Source organism: Aquarana catesbeiana, linkage group LG10 (genome assembly GCF_042186555.1).
Source record: "Aquarana catesbeiana isolate 2022-GZ linkage group LG10, ASM4218655v1, whole genome shotgun sequence".
Taxonomy (NCBI): domain Eukaryota; kingdom Metazoa; phylum Chordata; class Amphibia; order Anura; family Ranidae; genus Aquarana; species Aquarana catesbeiana.
The window spans coordinates 9,610,415-9,626,415 of record NC_133333.1 but is presented as its reverse complement, the minus strand read 5'-3'; the positions used below and the strand labels follow the sequence as shown (position 1 = coordinate 9,626,415).

Genomic DNA, 16,001 nt, shown 5'->3' with positions numbered 1-16,001 from the left:
CCTAATGGTCTACCCACAGCCTGGTAAATACTCCTAATCCAACGCTATTACACAACACCTGCAGCTTAACACAAATAATAATTAAGAATACGGTGGCCAAACACATGTCTCGTGCTTTGTCGTGATTTGGTATCACAGGCAAAATTGTGGTCTTAGGTTGCTTGTTTAAACAAAATATTTTTTTACTATATACTAAACTTTTGTTTGGCTCGCCACAAAAGTCCCAATTTCTCATGTGGTCCTTTGGAAAAAATAATTGCTTACCCCTGGCATAGTATCATCTCACACTGTGTTTGTAAGCTGGTGTTGGCACAGCATAACGTGTTCTTGGATACATAGTGGAAGTATAATTCTATACTCGAGGTTCACATCGTCAGCAAACAGCACAAAGTCATTCGCTTCTTTCTCATCATTCTATGTGTAAAGTGTTCTTTCTACACAATATTATGGCATATGATCAGCATTGATGAGCTCCAACACATGTGTGACTAGCAGAAGACAAACACAAAAGTAAATAATACTTTAAGTTTTTTGATTTTCCTTAGTTGGGACTCCTCGCACAACGTGCCTCAACTCTTAAATCTGCTCGGTCCACTTTAATACACCCAGATTATATATATATATATACACACACACACACACACACACACCGTATATAAGGTGCAGAACTAGGTAAAATGAGCACTGGCTATAACAGAATAAATTAATTGAGACAATGGTAACTCAAGTTTTAACTTAGGTAACTAGTAGTAGCAATAATGTTCTTGAGTGCACTCTATACTCATACCCCAGATGAACAAAATGTTGACTGGTACCGTAGACAGTGTTACATGTTAAAAAAACATAATAATCTATTTATATGACCACTTAGTGAAGCTTGAAAAACGTGACACTGATGACAGATGACACTAATATGTGGCACTGATGACACGTGGCACTGATGACAGATGGCACTAATACATGGCACCGATGACAGATGGCACTAATACGTGGCACTGATGACACGTGACACTGATAACAGATGGCACGTGACACTGACAGGTGGCACTGATGACAGAGGGCACTGATACGTGGCACTGATGACACGTGACACTGACAGGTGGCATTGGGGACAGGTGGCACTGGGGGCAGGTGGCACTGGGGGCCGGTGGCACTGGGGACAGATGGCACTGGGGACAGATGGCGATGGGGACATTTGGCACTGATAGGTGGCACTGGGGACAGATGGCACTATGTTGTGTAGTGTAACTGTAACTAGTGTGAGCGTTCACTCACCGCTGCAGCACGGAAGCTCTCCCTACTCACGCTGTCTCTGTGTGAGGAGGGAGAGCCGGCAATGAGAGGTGTGTGATCACCTCTCATTGGACACTCAGATTGAGTGCTAAATGGTCACTGTGATTGGCCATTTAGCATGATCTGTGATTGGCTATATCCAAGGGACAGGGCCAACACAGAACTTCCCCGATGCGCACCCACGGCGGTGCACAGAGGGGAAGTAAACAGGAGGATGTCCAGGGACGGCCCCCCCGGCAATTGGCGTCCGCACTCTAGCACTGTAGTCTTTCGGCTATAGCGTCGGCACCGCGGGGCCCCCTATTGGGCAAGGCCCATGGGCTTGAGCCCAGTCAAGCCCAATAGTAAGTCCAGCCCTGCCCACCAGTGCCTCCTCATCAGTGTCACCTATCAACGTTGCCTATCAGTGCCCATCAGTGCTGCTCACCAGTGCCTATCAGTGCCACCTACCAGTGCCACCTATCAGTGTCCTTTAGTGCCACTTATCAGTGCCCATCAGTGCAGCCTATCAGTGCCCATCAGTGCCACCTCATCAGTGCAGCCTATCAATGCCACATCATCAGTGCCCATCAATGAAGGAGAAAAAAAAAAAACCCTTTGCAAAATTTTATAAATATATATATTTTTTTTCCAAGTATATATAAAAGATCCTGTGAGCCTCCTCTGATTATAAATTGCCTAAATGGCACCGTGAAACAGCTGCAAGCATTAAACACGTCTCATAAAAACATGCAGATAAAAGCAGAAATAAATATATACGCTGTGCTTTCAAATATACTCTTCACATTATATATATATATATATATGTGATAATATCAATGTAATATATAAGCACTCTGGTGAGTGAAAACACAAGAGGGGAGCACAGTCACCACTGCCAGCACGTTTTTTGGTTTAAAAACTGTCACCAAGAGGATGAAGCACTATGTCACTTTTTATGGACACTTATTTTGATTTTTTGTATATTGGTATATTGTGGTAATTTATCAGGTTCTTAATTGAATATCATCAACAGTAGCTGTACTAGCCACTTTATATTAACTTACCATTTTTATATATAATTTTTTTTTTTATACTTATTGAGTAGTCTATCAGTGCTGACTGATGGTCGTTATTAGCACTAGTTGATGATTTTTATTTTTTATTTTTATCTTTATTTAATGCTGGAACACGTTATTTTCACTTTTTATTAATATCATTTTTCAACACAAATCATTTTTCAGCACACGTCACTTTGCATGAATATTTATTTATTTATGACAGGAAAGATTTGTCCTTGCTGGACATACATAGTTTCTTCACAAAAATTAAAATAATTTTTTAAATATCTTATGGTTAACACATATATTTTTTTTAACATAGAACAGCGCCATTCCCTACTTTGTCCCTTGTATCTGATTGGATTTCACCTAGGTGGAATCTTTCTATAGGGAGGCGGCAGTTACTAATATCCTAAGCGCGGATTTCTCTGACATTTCTTATATTAACATGCAAATGTTTCTGGGAAGATGAGCTTGGGCAGAAGATGAATCTTTGGTTTCTTGAATCCTGGTCTCAGTCCACAACCCATAGAAACCAAGCTTCCATAACGTTAAATCTCCTATTTTGTAACCTAGTTAGTGTTTGGATCTCAGAAGAATAAGTCAATGATATAGACAGACCAAAAATTTTAGCAAATCATTTCTTGCTAGTGATGCTCACAGGTTCCCAGGTCACAGGTTGCCATGGACAAAGGGGACCTTTGAGGTTTGATGTATGCCATTTGATGTATGCCACTTTATGTCTCAAGTGGTCCTTGTGTGTCCAAGATATGCCTGGATGGAGGTACATTTTTCCTTGTGATTTAAGGAGAAGACATCTGGTATCCATTCAATCCAGTTTAAGGTTGTTACAATCATGTATGTACAATTATTTTCAGAGTGGTACACCTCTCCCTACCCCAAGGAATTTTTCACATACTTATTATTAACTTTTCATTTCTTTTTTTGGCAGTCCACCCATGAAGCATTGGGAAGGAAATCCTAACAGTTCTTTAAAGCCATCGTCACCCAAGCCAGCACCAGTCACTAAAATCATCAAAAGACACTTATTTTCTCTTGGAATCAGCAATAAAGAGTTAATTTAATGACATACAAATCTAGGCTGGCTGACCATCCTAGCATACGTGGAAAATACTTCCTCTAAAAATACAACCTTCCTTTATTGGGAGGATGCCATTAGTTTCATATTGTACACTTTTGTTTACTCATTTTAATTTTATAGACAGTTTTACGATGATACATTTTTCAAATAATGTATAAAGTTCTGGGTCTCCTGCCAATGGGTAGCATTACATTTTATGTTATTTATTCTCCCAGAAGCCAAAGTCCTTAGTACAGTATGCCAACCAGGCAAGTAAATATTTTTGTTCTAACCACTTGCCCTCTGAAAGATTTAAGTGGAAGGGAATGTTCTGGCATCGTTGGGCAAGACAGTCAGCCGTAAAATCCACCTTACTGCTGACACATGGTCCAGCAAGCATGGGCAAAGACGATATATTTCATTCACAGCACACTGGGTAATGCTGCTTGCAACTCAAAAGGCTGCAGGACAGGGCTTGGTGCTGCAACATGTTGTGCCCCCACATCTCCATACAGCTGGTGGTGATGATGCCAGACCTGTGAGCTCTACCCCCTCCTCCTCCTCCTCTGCCACCTCCATGCCCTCCTCTGCAAAATTGTCCTATGAACATCAGTTACCCCCTAAGTGTTCAAAGGTCTATTCCCAGAGTCAGGCTAAAAGGTGCCATGCAGTGCTTCAGCTGGTGTGTTTAGGGGACAGGAACCACACTGGAGCAGAGGTTCTTGCAGCTCTGTAGGGACAGGCCAAGAGGTGGTTCACACCATGGAAAATGTGGACAAGGTATGGTGAGAAATACTCCTGCGCTGGTGAGGCTGTTTGTTATAAGAAAAGGGTAGTATTGTAGAAGGTGGGAGGACTGGAGGAGATGGTGAAGCGTGTCCCGCTGCCTTAGCTGACCATAGGTGGTCTGGAAAAGACTGTTTAGTAGGAGGTGGATGGAGGGCACATGATCAAACGCTCACATCAAAACAGGTTAGGTTTAATTATGTATAAAAAATACAAACATATAAATATTAAATCATACAAATACTACGTTGCATAAAGACAGGTGACAAAATAAGCACTAAGAAGTTAAAATTGGGGTATTCCCATGTTGAGGCAGGTAATTAAAAAACAGTACAAAATATTTTACAGCTCACACATACAAGAATGACATTTCCTGCAAGGCTAGTTAAAAACACCTGAACATATTCAAGAAATACGGGGGTTTGGTCACACTATATGGTCATATAGTGCTAAGCCCACTTACTGCGACAAAGTACCCCGAATTAGTGGGTCCTACACTAGTAATAGAATGGAAGATCCTTTGTCTCAACCATGGGAGCTGAACTCCTCTATGTGGGAGAACTGAAGGGGATACATCCTATGCACTGGTGGCCACTAAATAAGAGGTAATGAGTAGGGGGGAGCGGTGCTCCAGCCCAAAAAAACTGGGTCAAGGTCCAATACAATATACAAAAACATATTTGGGGGGCACACCCTACAATGCATTTAAATTCAAGATGGTGCTGCTATAGGACCTACAAACAGTACAAAATATTTTACAGTGCACACATTTTCGTCCGTCGGACTAGCATACAGACGAGCGGACTTTTCGATAGGAACTGGGTCCGGTGGAGTTCTGACGTAAAGATTTGAAACATGTTCCAAATCTAAAAGTCCTCTGCAGGTCCGATGAAGCCCACACACGGTCGTATTGTCCGTCGGACCAGTCCGGTCGAAAAGTCCGCTCGGGTGTACGCGGCATTACAATCACTTAATGAGATTTCAAATAAATGTTTTTCTCCAGTACATAGGAGGAGTCTCTTCTGCCAAGCTACAGATTTTTCACGAAAAAGTTTAATAATTTAATAGTGGTGGTACTACTTTAGTTTAAATCTTGGGATTTTGTCAAATTTAATTGTTTAATTTAATGAATTGTGAATGTTTGATGGGCATCAGCATGCACATGGAGAAAATTTTAATATGTTTTTTTTTTAATTCTAACTGCATGATATAATATCAGTATTTCCAAAATTAGAGAAATCCTAAAGTTGACCTTCACCCCCTCCTCCAAGCTCACACATACACTATATTACCAAAAGTATTAGGCCTTTACACACACATTGCCTTTAATGGCATCCCAGCCTTAGTCCGTAGGGTTCAATATTGAGTTGACCCACCCTTTGCAGCTATAACAGCTTCACCTCTTCTGGGAAGGCCATCCACAAGGTTTAGGAGGGTGTCTATGGGAAGGTTTGACCATTCTTCCAGAAGCGCATTTGTGAGGTCAGGCACTGATGTTGGACAAGAAGACCTGGCTCACAGTCTCCGCTCTAATTCATCCCAGAGGTGTTCTATCGGGTTGAGGTCAAGTTCCTTTACCCCAAACTCGCTCATCCATGTCTTTATGGACCTTTCTTTGTGCACTGGTCTAAATCATTTGGTGGAGGGGGGATTATGGTGTGGGGGTTCTCGTCCAACATCAGTGCCTGACCTTGCAAACGCACTTCTGGAAGAATGGTCAAACATTCCCATAGACACACTCCTAAACTTTGTGGACATCCTTCCCAGAAGAGTTGAAGCTGTTATAGCTGCAATGGGTGGGCCAACTCAATATTGAACCCTATGGACTAAGACTGGGATGCCATTAAAGTTCAAGGCAGGCATCCCAATACTTTTAGTAGTATAGTGTCGGTCCATTGCTCCGCTCCAGACTGACTTCTTCTGCACCTGGACAACCTTGGTAATGGCCATCATAGTTCGTCTCCACTCTTCATTGAAAAAAGGAAGAAATATCAGCTCCACTCCAATTAGCTCTTCTTGCAGTATTTTTAATAATCAGTTAATTGACTGTATAGAGTGATATCTCCAACCCAAAACCAATCCACCTTGATGCGTTTCACCACTCCTGACTTGCTCACAAAGGATAGGGGAAGTCATCACTGTATGCAATCAATTCACTGATTATTAAAAATCAGTGGCGGCTGGTGCTCAAATTTTTTTTTGGGGGGGGGGGGGTTGGCACAAACAAACTGAAAAATACTGAACCCCCCATCAAATGCAGCCACTGTGCCCATCAAACGCAGCCACTGTGCCCATCATATGCAGCTATTGTGCCTATCAAAACACAGCCACTGTGCCCATCAAATACAGCCATTTGTGCCCATCATATGCAGCCACTTTTATCCTTGAAATGCAGCCACTTGTGCCCATCATATGCAGCCACCTGTGCCCGCCCAGTATATGCAGCCACTTGTGCCCATCATATGCAGCCACTTGTGCCCATCATATGCAGCCATTGTGCCCATCAAACACAGCCACTGTGCCCATCAAATACAGAAACTTGTGCCCATCAAATGCAGCCATTTGTGCCCATCAAATGCAGCCACTTGTGCCCATCATATGCAGCTATTGTGCCCATCATGTGCAGCTATTGTGCCTATCAAACACAGCCACTGTGCCCATCAAATGCAGCCATTTGTGCCCATCAAATGCAGCCACTTTTATCCTTCAAATGCAGCCACTTGTGCCCATCATATGCAGCCATCTGTGCCCAGTATATGCAGCCATTTGTGCCCATCATATGCAGCCACTTGTGCCCATCATATGCAGCCACTTGTGCCCATCATATGCAGCCACTTGTGCCCATTTTTCCTCTCCTATTAGTTGTTATTGTTTTTCGCTTTCTCCCCACCATATTACACATTTTACCTTCATTTGCCCAACACAGTCCTGCACTTCATATATTTCTACCTAGGCGAGAATGACCTTGCCCTTCCCCACCCTTAGTCTCTTGGGGTACGGTGGTATCACATCCCTCAGGGCAATCCGTGCCACACCACACATTTGCTGGTAACTATCTGCTGCACTGCGCATGCACTGATGTACATCACCAGGGGACCAGCTCAAAGAACCCAAAAGAGACAGCCAGCCTCCCGGCGAAGTCACATAAGAACATGGCGGCACTAGACCTGCTGTACTGAGATGGAGCAGTTGCTTACAGCAGACAGCATTGAATACAATGGGTGGGCGGGCGGGCGGGCGGGTAGGTGGGCAATCTATCTGTAGGCAGGTGTTCCCTTTTAATGTGTGACCACTCCCAGTAGGAGGTGTGCCTTCTGTACTGGCACAGCCCTGTCCCTTTTTATAGTGGAAGGACAAGCTAATCCTGAATAAAAAGGTAAAAAGGATTATCAATGAGAGGAAAAAACTATCCTTTATTAAATAAATTATAAAAGCCGAAGGGTCACCATTTGCTTTCCAAAACTGCAAAGAATGCAATAAGTGCAAAAAAAAGCACAATCAGGGCAGCTAATATAGATTACAGGAGACACATTGTTGAGAGAAGTATAAAAATCTTCTGCTGTTTCAGGACACATTTTCTATCCCCTGTGGAAAGAAAACAATGTCAGTCTTGGCATTCCAATGAATGCACCATAAAGGCATATGTGGGATGGGACTGCAGTTTGTATCTAATATTTGCAAATCCTATGATGCTAATTTAAATACAAATTTAATCATCTAGCTTTGTTGTGGAGGCCAATAGGTGATATTTTATTGTATATAGTGTTTTTAAAGAAAGTGCAAAACCAATATGACTAAATGAAAAAACACAGTGGCGCTAAAATATAAAAGTAAACTATATCGCTAAACTTCCCTTTAAGGAGATACTGTGAAATAAAATATATATATATGATTGTTCAGACTCAATATGTGACCACCAAGTGACAAGTGATAAAAACATATATCAAACATAAATCATATCACATAAACTTCTAATGTAAAAAAAGCCAGAGCCAATGCCAATTGTAAATGGCATTGGTTCTGTGACCGCGAGGTTGGGGGAGTATTTGGATAAATTCCTCCAGCCGAGCGGGAAGGAGACCAGGGCCTATTTAAAAGACACCTCTGACTTATTACATCTATTAGATCAGGTACAGTTAGACCTCTCATCTGAATCATATTTGGTGACGGCAGATGTTGCCTCCTTGTATACCATCATCCAGCATGAGGATGCATCTTTAGCCCTCAATTGGGCACTAAGCAGGCGGGAGGATATCCCTGATGCACAGAAGAGATTTCTGGGACATACACTTGAGTTCTGTCCCATAATTATTTTTGGTACAGTGGTCAATTTTACTCTCAGAAGGTTGGCGTGGTGATGGGGGCTAAATATGCCCCTAGCCTCGCCAACTTATTTATGGCGGAATGGGAGGACAGGCAGATCTTCAGTAAAAATATACCCCAGTTAAAATTCTACCGCAGATTTATAGACGACCTCCTGTTTATTTGGGAGGGGTCGAGGGAATCTGCGGTGGAATTTCTGGAGTATTTAAATAGGAATAACAACAACATCAGACTGGAATATCAGATAAGTGAGACAACTATTCATTTCCTTGATGTCACTATAGATAAAGAATGTAGCGGTTTGAGAACCAAAGTGTACTTTAAACCTACGGACCGCAACAGTTACCTGTCCATCAGGAGTGGTCACCACCCTGCGTGGATAAGGAATATTCCGGAAGGACAATTTCTGCGAGTCCGACGGAACTGCACAAAGATTGAGGATTACCTCATGCAGGCCAATAGCCTTAAAGACAAGTTTGTACAGAAAGGCTACAATGACAAGAACCTGGATGAAATAATCCAGGAGGTGGCGGTGATTCCTAGGAACCAGTGTCTCAAGAAGAAAGAACTTCAAGGCTCTAATCAACATCAATTGAGTTTTATCTCAGGCTTCCATTGTCAATATAGGGAAATTGAGAGTATATATAAAAAACATTGGCACATTCTGTGCAAGGATAGGCATTTAGGAGAAATATTACCACAACAGCCAAAATTAATTTACAGGAGGGCCCCGAGTTTTGGTGACCAGATAGTTAAAAAGATCCTGGACCCTCCAAAAGCTTTGAAAATAGAGTGTAGAGGATTTTAATGCTGTAGAAAATGTATATGCTGCAGAACGGTAAGAACTAGCCACAGAGGAGTGATGAATGTTACCAATAGAGATGGAGAAACATTTGAAATAAGGGAATTTAGTACCTGTAACTCCTCTCATGTAGTGTACCTGATGTGGTGCCCCTGTGGCCTATTCTATGTGGGAAGAACCAAGAGATTATTGAAAATTCGGATAGCAGAACATCTGGCTAACATAAAGAATGGGTATAAATATCATAGCGTCTCGTTGCATTTTAGAGAAAAACACCAGCAGGACCCATCGTTGCTACAGTTCTGTGGCATTGACGTTGTACACCCATCTTGGAGAGGGTCCAATAGGGTGAGGGATTTATCCCAAAGGTAAACCCAATGGATATTCCTTTTCAAATGTTTGACCCCTAGAGGGTTAAACATTGAATTGGATTTGAATTGCTTCATAAACGACTTTTAAGGATTTTAATGTATAGGGTATAAGTTAATTTATTGTCATGTTTCATATTATATATTTTTTTTGTTTTGTCTTTGGGCACCTATAATTGTATTGGGTGTTATTATGAATTGGGGGGGGGGAGGGTTGTGCACGGTCACTTTAAATATAGGAGACCATAACCCCCCCTGCTTCTTTTTGGGGGGGGTGGGAGAATATGGGATATTTTTTGCACAATTTTTTTGCACAATTTTTTACACATTTGAAAGCCCTACTGGAGGCTAAAATCCTCTGTACTACGGGCAGACCGCACCTTCATTGAGTGCAATCATGTGTCTTTAGTGGAAAGATTAGGCACAATTGATTTCAAAGGGTGAATTTATGTTTTTGTTCACGTTTGTTTTATATAATTCTGACTTGTGTTTTGCACATAATGTCACATATGTGAAATTAGGCACTTTATGTGTAACACGGATAGGGAAGTAGGTGTAAAGAGGAGGGGAGTTATGGATCAGGTTGCTGTTAACACCGACCAGTGGTGGTTTTTCAGGAGACCGTGATGATCCTCAGACTCAGGGTGATATATTCACATGCCCCCACTTTCAGTCATTGAGGTATGGGAGCCCTTTTGTAATAGTACTTAATTTTTTAATTTTATTTTAGATTACCACTTTTTGATAGAGAGTGTAATGAGAGAGAAATTAAGAGAGTCCCACCATTCATATGTTCATATACATTAAAAGAAAGTTCTCCATCTGTAACTGATAGTGTTTGGTTGAATTTTTAACATTGTATTTTTTAATATTGTGTTTTTAATAGTGCCCTATGCTGCTTTATGCATTTTATACTAGGAGAATGAATAGTCCATACTAGAATCGTAATGATTATGCTTGGAGGTTTTTTATATATTTTTTATGTCGTTTAAAATTGTATAGTGCAGATCATTTACAATGTCAGTTGCAGGGCCACATTAGCTCTACAACATTGGCAAACAATGTTATTATTTGTGATTACAACATATGTTGTCTCGGAAGAACGGAGACTTTGTGATCACGGGGACACGAGATGTGCACAGGCGCGTTGGTGATTCTCTGATCAGGTGACAGGAGAAGGATATATAAGAAAGTAGTGTCATGCCATACAGCCAATCCCATGATTAAGTCGGTGTATGACGAAACATGTCGGGGCGTGGCTGTATGACGTACTTCACCAATGACAAGTGACGCTGTCGTACCGTACGAGGAAGTGGCACATCGATAGAGCGGGGAGGCATCGGGGAGTACGTGAGAGAAGCAGTCTGACGCCTGCATACCTCGGGTCCGCCGTGACCGCAACTCTATAGTGGCTGGTTCAAATGCTTGCTGTGCTGTGCTGTGAAGATCTATTTGCTGTGGAAACGTTTCTCTGCTATTTTGATATTTGAAAAGTGTGAGTTTAATACTGAAGATTTTGAGTGCTTTTAATAAACTGGTTATACGTTTTTGCACTATTGGAGTATTATTTTTATTTCACATGTGGAAGGATGCTTGCACACGATTATGGTTTTTTGGATTGGCGCTGTGACCCTTTTGATGCGGTCAAAAAGCTTTTGAGCCTTACACGAGAGTGTGGGCACTAGAAGTCGGTGAGTGGATTTCTGTAGGGAGTGGGATCACCGAACACTTGGGTGTGGTGGAAGTTTAAGAAGAAATCACCATTTAAGGACTTTTTTACATTAGCAGTTTATGTGATATGATTTATGTTTGATATATGTTTTTATCACTTGTCACTTGGTGGTCACATATTGAGTCTGAACAATCATATATATATATATTTTATTTCACAGTATCTCCTTAAAGGGAAATTTAGCGATATAGTTTACTTTTGTATTTTAGCGCCACTGTGTTTTTTCATTTAGTCATATTGGTTTTGCACTTTCTTTAAAAACACTATATACAGTATTTTGACCTATAAAGTGGCAGCTTTTGAATAGATTTCACTTATTTCAGCCTTAGACGCAGTGGTGGTAAGCTAGTTAAAAGGGAGGCGGTATTACTTGCATTACCAAACGGTTGAGGTGATATTTTATACAGACTTCAGAAATGGCAGAACTGGGATCTGAACCCACAACCTCTCTCAGGTGGCTCTTCTTGCTGAGCAACCTGAGATACTGGAAAGCTTCCTGTCTGATTTCCTGGACAGTCTTGCCATGTAAATTGCTTCTGGTGAACCTTGAATTATTTGCTCCTCCCATGAGCTTCCTATTTAAGCCATGGCTTTGCATTTCCTGTTTGCCAGATTATTGTGCTCTGTTCAGCCAATATCTTGCTCTTTTGCGTATTTTCAGCTACCCTTAACCCCACTATTGCTCGTTACCGACCTTAGGCTTGTTCCTTGACTACAGTGCCACTTGATCCCAACCTGTAACCACTTCTTACTGACCTTTGGCTCATTTATTGACTACACTTCTGTTTTGATCCCTACCTGCTATATCTGATATTGAACCCCCCGCTTAGTGGCACGATTCTGAAATCTCCAACCTGGTACTAACATGCAGGAAAACCCATCAGGAGCTCTGGTGAACACCGGTTAATACTAAGACCCAACACTTTGGGCAAGCCCTCTTCATCAGCCAAGGAGACCAGATTATGTACTTATCTAGATGGTCAGTGGGAGTGTCTCTACTGCTATAGCTACTGGTCTCTGAGCCTAACTCTTGACCATGACATTCTATTTTCTTCATAGACTTTGGCAGTAATGTCGCATACACACAAGTGGACATTTCGACCGGACTGGTCCGACGGACCGAGTCCGGTGGACAATTCGACCATGTGTGGGCTTCATTGGACCTGCAGTGGACTTTTTCGGAATCTGACGGACTTTAGATTTGGAACATGTTTCAAATCTTTATGTCAGAACTCCGCCGGACCCAGTTCCTATTGAAAAGTCCGCTCGTCTGTATGCTAGTCTGACGGACGAAAACCGACACTAGGGCAGCTATTGGCTACTGGCTATCAACTTCCTTATTTTAGTCCGGTCGTCATCACCTACGAATTCGTCGGACTTTGGTGTGATTGTGTGTAGGCAAGTCCGTTCATTTGGAAAGTCAGTTGGAAGTCCATCAAAATTCAGTCCGGTCGAAAAGTCCGCTCGTGTGTATGCAGCATAAGAGCTCCTCAAAGACATCCCTTGACTTAATCCATGTCTAAGGAGCTCTTTGGCTCGTGCTGCATATAATCAACATGGAATCTGATTGCTGCTGTCAAAACTTCTATCTTTTCCCTACCATATCTACAATAAAGTATATCAAATATCACACAATTCCATAAGCAGCAAGTCTGCATGTACAATATTATGCATGTAAATTGTCTACATATTTATTTCTTAGGTTAGACTTCCAAGTGATGGTCAACTAGTTGGCAGTCAGGGTAGGGTGGGAGGAGAGTTGATACCTTGCAGAGCTGGTTGGTCAGACAACTCCTACTCCTTATTTGATAAAGGCATCATACAGAAGGAATATAACAAGATAGTGGCAAGGAAGAGCAAGGTAAGCCTTAATTAAACTCTTTTCTGTACTATTTACTATGCTATTGTCAGCTGAATGTGCCTTGAAAAAGTATTCATACCCCTTGAAATTTTCCACATTTTGTCATGTCACAACCAAAACCGTAAATATATTTTTATTGGGATTTTATGTGATAGACCAAAACAAAGTGGCACGTAATTGTGAAGTGGAAGGAAAATGATAAATGCTTTTCAACATTTTTTACAAATAAATATGTGAAAAGTGTGGCGTACATTTATATTCAATCCCCTTTATTCTGATACTCCTACTAAAATCTAGTGGAACCAATTGCCTTCATTGGCCTACATTTATGAAGATATTCGATTTAAAAAAAAAAAAAAAAAATTTTTTTTTTTATTCTTGGATATGTTTTATAGCAGAAAGTAAAAAAAATATAGTTTTTAAAAAAATAAATAAATACATATTTTTCATTTATAGCAAAAAAAAACAAAAAAAAAACAGTGGTGATCAAATACCACCAAAAGAAAGTTCTATTTGTGTGAAAAAAAATTATATTAATGAAGTTTGGATACAGTATTGCATGACCCTACAATTACCAGTTAAAGTAACACCGTACCAAAAAGGAAAAAATGGCCCGGTCATGAAAAGGGGTAAATCTTTCAAAGGGCAAATGGTTAAACGGGAGGTCCCGGCACACAGCCACCATTTACCCCTCTTTGTCCTCTATATAAAATGGAAAATAACCGGCTTTGCAAATGTATGATGGATAGGCTTCTGGGGCTATCCGTAGGGCTGATTCTATGTTTATACACAATATCTGTACTTGGGAGATTACATTTTTTATTCAGACATTTATTCACAACCCCCCCCCCCACACACACACACACAAATACACAGATTTTAATTAAAGCTTTTATGGTCTAAATGTATTATAAATATATCCAGCAGGAAGTCCATATCATAGTTTTAAATAGAAGAAAAACTGGAGGTGACTCCCTGGGATTCCCTGTGACATCATTGCTCACAATACCATATTATTGAGTATTGGTGCATAATATTAGTATACTATACTGTAGTATAGTATAGTATAGTATAGTATAGTATAGTATAAAAGTAATAATAATATTTTTTTTTAAATAATGGTCTTATATATATCGAAAGAAAAAAGAATTGATTTATGTTAAGATATATTCTTTGATACGCATGCAACAAAAAATGTTTTTGTTTATATGTATAATTATTAATAATTGTTGAAAAAAATATATATATAAAATTTAAAAATAAATAAATAATAATAACAATAGTTATAATAATAATAATCATTATTATTAATAATAATAATAATATAATAGTAATACGTAATATGATTTCAATAGTTTTAAATTCTAATTTCTTTGTTCACACATTATATACAGTATAATAATATTATATATTATTACTATAATATACTATAACACTAATGATGATTAATACAATTTTAATATTTTTAAATTCTAATTTCTGTTTTCATATTATATATAAAATATTTGAAATAAATGTAAAAACAGTCTTCATGGAGTAAAAAGATGGTGTTCTTTATTTTTGATGCTATTCAGATGCATAAACTAAATACGTGGGTGTTGAATGGTGGCTTCCCTGCTTTTTAAATAATAACCTTTTTTTCCCCACTAAGTTTAAACACTTCAATGCCGGGGACTTTTACCTCCTTCCTGCCCAGGCCAATTTTCAGCTTTCAGCGCTGTCACATTTTGAATGACAATTGTGCTGTCATGTAACACTGGACTTATATGCAATTTTTTATCATTTTGTTCACACAAATAGAGATTTCTTTTGGTGGTGAATCTCCAATAGATTTTTTATTTTTTTGCTAAATAAACTAAAAAAGACCAAATATGTAAAAAAAACAAAACAAAAAACAATTTTTTCTTGGTTTCTGCTATAAAATTTTGCAAATAAATAATCGTTCTTCATAAATTTAAACTAAAATATATTTTGCTACATTTCTTAAAAACAACCCAATTCAGCATTTATTATTTAGTCTGAAGGTAAGCTATAGTATAGAGTCCATAAACCGTGGTAACATATATATATATATATATATATATATATATATATATATATATATATATATATATTATATATGCAAAGCGATCAATCCTGATGGCTTGATGGCCAATCTCATTTCTTGAGGTCCCCCCAAAAAAAGCAGGACAGTACAAATATCCCCCAAAATTACCTCTTTTTTGAAAGAAGACAATCCAAGTTAGTACAAGGCATGGCAAGTTTTTTGAAGTTGTAATTCTTCATCACAATTTTTTCAGGAAAATTAAGAAATGAAAATCATTTTTTTATTTTACAATTTTTTATTCTATTTTACATAATGTCACCAGTGCAGTACAGTGTTATCATATAACTGGTGGGGCATTGATCGGGGATTCTGACTGGTGACAATATGTAAAAAACAAAACAAACAAAAAAAAAAATGTAATACTGTGATCAGGATTTTTTTTTTTACAATTTACACATTATGATTGCTTATACCAGTGAATTTTACTGTTATAAGCAACCATTTTTACTGAATGAAATTGATTCATTCAGTGTTTACTATTGTGTAAATAATAAAATAAATGTTTCATCCCCAAATTCAAAAATTTTAGAAAGGCAGTCTGCCCCCCCCCCGCATTGTATTTTTAGTTTTGCATAGGGACAAGGTGGTGTTTAGGTCTGTTGGGAAAA

At 39.4% G+C, this 16,001-nt stretch overlaps 1 protein-coding gene across 1 annotated transcript in view; it reads left to right on the top strand.

The window, feature by feature from the left end:
• Positions 1-13,169: 13,169 nt before the first annotated feature.
• The window catches only part of LOC141110301 (zonadhesin-like), a 47,513-nt gene continuing 44,681 nt past the window's right edge, over positions 13,170-16,001 (top strand). The window contains exon 1 of the mRNA XM_073601597.1: positions 13,170-13,286. The gene's annotated coding sequence lies outside the window, so the exon portion shown is untranslated. The remainder of the gene's footprint in view (positions 13,287-16,001) is intronic.